Source organism: Bombus affinis, unplaced genomic scaffold, assembly GCF_024516045.1.
Source record: "Bombus affinis isolate iyBomAffi1 unplaced genomic scaffold, iyBomAffi1.2 ctg00000604.1, whole genome shotgun sequence".
Classification (NCBI taxonomy): Eukaryota; Metazoa; Arthropoda; class Insecta; order Hymenoptera; family Apidae; genus Bombus; species Bombus affinis.
Window position 1 is genome coordinate 57,501 of NW_026109218.1, and position 5,000 is coordinate 62,500.

Sequence of the window (5,000 nt, forward strand, 5' to 3'; positions counted from 1 at the left end):
CTCACTGCTTCGTTTTTCCCAGCAATCTGTACGGTTCTTTCGGAGAAGTAGCTCCTTGTTAACCGGTACAGGTTGTCGGGGCATTCTCTTCTTTTGAGCTCGTGCAGCACGTTCGGCCACCAGACGTTGTCGAAGGCTCCTGATATATCGAGTGCTATTGCGAGGACGTACCTCTTCTCGCTCATTTGCTCGATTTTCTCGCGGAGCTTGATGATCGCGTCCACCGTCGATCTTCCGGGGCGAAAGCCATATTGTCTGTCGGAGGAGAGCGCGTGGTCGTGGAAGATAGGTGCCATCCTGGTGGCCATTAGCCTTTCTAGCAGCTTGCCTATCATGGAGAGCAGACAGATTGGCCTGTAGGATTTCGGATTGCTTCTGTCCCGATCCGGTCCCTTGGGGATGGTGATAACATTTGCGACCTTCCACCGTTTGGGGAATATTCCCCAGGCGAGGCAGCCGTTCATGAGCCTTAGGAGCTCCTGGTGTATTCTTCCCCAGGCCCGTTGGATTATTTCGACCTCAATCAGGTCGGGGCCTGGGCACTTCCCCTTCCTCAGCCGTTTCACGGCGTCACTGAGTTCCTCGAAGCTGAATTCAGGGGTGTCTTCTACGTTGGGGGGGTTTGTCGAGTTCCGCCTTATTTCCTTCTGCTCCTCCGTTTCGGTGTCTTCCTCGTCGTCGGGTAGAAGTGCGGACAACATCGCTGCCGCGGTCGTTCGCCAGTTGGAGGTATATCCGAGCGGCGTCTTCAGCGTCGATGTTGTTTCCTCTCCTCTGAGTTTCCTTGCGACTGTTTTGTAAGCGATGCCCCAAGGTTCCCTGTTACCCTCTTTGGTGACGAAGTCCTGCCAGCTCTGGATTTTTGCTCTTGCCAGCATCCTCTTATACTCCTTTCGTGTTGACCTGTACCGCAGCTTCTCCTGCTCCCTCGTAGCGGGGTCCCTGGCCCCCTGATACCTTCTTCTCGCCTGGTAGGTGTTTCTCTTTGCTCTGGTGAGTTCGGGCGTCCACCAGGGTACTGACCTGTAGTACCATTTCTTCTTTGGGATGGCGGTGTCGCAGGCACCTATCAGGGTTGCCTGGAGTTGCCCGGCCATTCTTTCGACGTCCTCTGCCTGCTGGAGGGTTGTTTCTTTGAGTGCCTCCATTTTCTCTGTGAGGGCACTCTGAAATACCTCCCAGTTGGCTTTTCGCGTGTTATAGCGTCTTTCCTGAAGCTGCGGTGTGGTGCTTCTCGTCCCGAAGTCGAGGAGCGTCTCCAGTATCCGGTGGTCACTGGAGGTACCATCTTCGCGTATCCTCCAGCCCTTTACAAGGAGTATTGCCTCTGGGCTCGCCATCGTCACGTCTATGTTTGATCGCCCTCGAGTTGTTTCAAACGTGTGGGGTTGTCCTGGTTGATTCAGGACATGGAGACCGTACTGCGCTATGACTGCCTCTAGGGCCTCGCCTCTGTCGTCGGTGCTCCTGCTGCACCACAGCGGTGATTTTGCGTTCGCATCCAGGCCGATGATGATCCTCTTGCCTCTGAGACACCGTAGTACCTTCTCCAACTGTTGCACGCCGACCTCGATGTTTCCTGTCGGCGGAAAGTACAGGCTTGCCGCGTACACCTCTGTTTCCCCGTCGCTTATCTGCACGCAGGAACAGTGTGTTGTGCAGAGTTCGGCGACCTCGAGGGGCGTTAGGGTTTCTGATTTTATCCCTACGGCCGCCATTGGCGGGTTGTGCTTCGACCCTCTGCAGGCGATCGCGACTCCTGTGCCGAATCCGGGTATTTTCCCATCGACGCTGTATGGTTCTTGCATTAATATTATGTCATCCCCATCGGCGTCCATTTGCGTCCGGATCTCATAAGGAGTTGTTTTGGATCGCTGCATGTTGTGCTGCAGGATCCTTATTTCCCTTTTCCTCCCAAGTCCTCTTCTGTCCCTGCGTTGCTCTTTATACATATTGCGTCCTTGCTATTATTGCTTCCAAGGCTTTCGTATACATTGGGCATTTCGCGTTGGAAGCTGCGTGGTCGCCCTTCCTCCCTGCTCTCTTGCAGTTTACGCAGGTGGCGTGCCCATCCTTATCTTTGCACTCTTTAGTGCTGTGCCCACTTTCTGCACAGTGCGCGCAGATTTCGTAGTTAACGCGGCAATATTTTGCCACGTGTCCGTATCCTTGACACTTGTAGCAGCGACTAATTGCTATGTAATCTTTAACTTTGCAGGCATTCCATGAGAGGAAGATCTTACCTTTCAATAGTTTCTCCCTTACCTGGGGGGGCACTTCGATGACCCAGTTCGTCTCCTCTTGATCCTTTCTGCCGGTCCTGAAGCAGAACTTGATGGCTGCAACGTCGTCCTCATTTAGTCTTTCTTGGTTCTGCTTCCTCATGCAGGCCAGGATCTCCTTCTCTGGAATGTCCCTCGGGACGTCGTAGATGATCATCCTGGGGGGTCTCCGCTGCGGCGTGCTAGCTTTTAGTCCAGCCTCCTTTAGTTTCGAGTTCTCGGTGAACTCTTTTAGGCTCTCCGGCTTCGTCGTCTCAACGGCTAGGCCGTTTCCCTTTATTTTCCGGACGGCCGTAACTTGGATTCCTCTCTTGCGGGGATTCACTAGGGTGAACACCGCGTCAAGTGCTTCTTCGCTCGTTTGAATCTCGCCGCCTTCTCTTTCCGGTCGAATTATGACCACATTTTTGGGCGGCTTGACCGCCGTCTGCTCGACCTTGTTGCTCGTTATCTTTACTTTTTCGGCATATGTCGGCTCCCTCTGTTCCTGCTGCGTCGTTCTCAAGACGGCTGTTTCTAGCCGCCTGGTTGCTTTGTTGACGGCGTTCATTATCGCCGTTTCCTTATTCTTCTCATCTCCGGCACTCTGCTCTAGCCTGCCTGTCAGGTAGCTATTATGGAGCAGTAGCTCGTCAACAATGCCCCTCATTTCTTTGAAGTGCCGTAGGATTACTGCGGCGTGTTCCTTGTTTATTTTCCTGGCCGAGTCTAAGCAGAACGCCGTGACCTTCCTCTCTATGTCACTGGCCTGTGCCTTTATATCGGGCACTTGCCGCTTATCCTCCCCGGCCAATCTCTCCTCATCTCTGGGGGGGTTGTTTCTCCCCAGGCTTGCTCTCATCGTCTTCTCTGGTATCCTCGGGCTTGGAGTGGCCTCGTTCTTTTCCATCTGTTTCCTCAGGGGTTGGAGGACCACTCTGGCCTCTGCGCCTGGCGACGAGTGCCCTAGCGTCGGCATCACCGGCTCCTTGCCGCTTCTTGCGGCTGCCGCTGCGGCTGTTCGCTTCCCGGTGGCTATGTCCAGCGGCGTATTGAATCCCCCTCGCGGACTTTCAGTTGGCGCTTTGTTCCCGCGAGCACTCCCGCGCTGAGTCCGGCGGCGTGCTCTTCACAGTTCAAAACCCCTGGGTTTGAATTTGAATTTGAATTTGCCGCCTAGCAGCGTGCTCTTGGTTCCCAAGATGCCCGGGCGGCGGCGCTTCGGTCGCTCGACCCAAGATGGCTGCCGCGCGTCCGCTAACCTATCCTCCCGCACGTGGCACTTTGTTTTGCTTTTCTCGCGCTTATTGCGGCAATTTCCACTAAACTTTCGGTGTGCACTATGTTTTTAGCACTCGCACTATCTATTATTTTAGTTTTCGTGCCCGAGATCTTCGATTTTCGCGTTTTTGTCCGCCACGTGGCCTAACCTCACTTCGCGCACGCGGCACTTTCTTTTGTTTTTCCGCGCTTATTGCGGCAATTTTCACTAAACTTTCGGTGTGCACTATGTTTTTTAGCACTCGCACTACCTATTATTTTAGTTTCGTGCCCGAGATCTTCGATTTACGCGTTTTTGTCCGCCACGTGGCCTAACCTCGCTTCGCACACGCGGCACTTTCTTTGCTTGTTCCGCGCTTATTGCGGAAATCTCCACTAATATTTTTGCATGCACTTTATTTTAAGCACTAACTCTGCCTATTGAATTATTTTTCGCTCCCGAGATCTTTGATTTTTCGGTTTTTCCTATCCGTCGCGTCAGCTAACCTCACTTTTCGCACGTGGCGATTTACATTAGCTTTTTTCGCTCTGAATTCGGCGATCTCCACGATTCTTTTTAACTACACGTTTTCCTCGGCACTCCCACTTTGCTTTAAATTAATTTTTACGCCCGAACTTTTTAATTTGCCCGGTTTTTTCGTTTATAGACTGCGGAGCGACGTGCACGCGTCCGTCCCACTTGCCGCCATCTTGGAAACTAGTAGATAGGGACATATATACATACATATATGCAATTTTTGGTAACGGGTACTTTCCCAGACTTTTTGTCCATACAGTAACCCGGGTCCCCTGGACCAATTGGGGTTGGGTAAACGCCCAACCATCGCGCAAGGCACACAGTGCCCTGCTTCCTGGATTAGCTAGGCCTGCAGGGGCTGTCGCTCGTCTCAGGTCGAACGGGGCCCTTTCTAAGCCCTACCGTCTACCGGGACGGTACCGGAGCAGTTGGGACGCTGCTCACACGCCGTAGACCATTCGGTGTAGGACGAACACCTTAACTCGGCCCTCTTGCCAGCATCTTGGCCATCAACCACTGCCACCACGAGTCCATACCCATTTTTGGCCGAGCAGAGGGGTCGCTACTCCCTCCGGGCTATAACTCGACCCGCCCGTGGTACCAGCCTAAGTCGCTGGTGGGACTATCGTGTGGATGTACGGCCACGTCACTACCGGCCCGGCGTCCTGCTAACCGAGCTCGGCAGACCCAGATGGGACTCACGTAAGCGGGGCTTACAGGGCGCCTACAAACCCTGAACTTTCCCCGACGGTCCCACCCTTGGCATCAGGATCGTGGGTGCGCTACTACCCAAGGCCCCTTGGAGAGAGTGAGGCTGCCTCTCTCCGCCGGCAACCTTCCTTGCGGTGTACATAGGGACTCACGTAACGGGACGCTTGTCCCGACGGTCCCCCTGGCTGCGGGAACGTGGGTTTGCCAGCCCCCATAGGCTCGCAAAGCGA

The 5,000-nt window shown here is 54.0% G+C and overlaps 1 long non-coding RNA gene across 1 annotated transcript in view; it reads right to left on the minus strand.

The window, feature by feature from the left end:
* LOC126928144 (uncharacterized) overlaps nucleotides 1–5,000 on the minus strand; it is a 10,619-nt gene that overhangs the window by 2,723 nt on the left and 2,896 nt on the right. The window contains exon 1 of the long non-coding RNA XR_007716365.1: nucleotides 4,304–5,000. This exon is cut by the window's right edge and continues 2,896 nt beyond it. This is a non-coding gene — a long non-coding RNA (uncharacterized LOC126928144). The remainder of the gene's footprint in view (nucleotides 1–4,303) is intronic.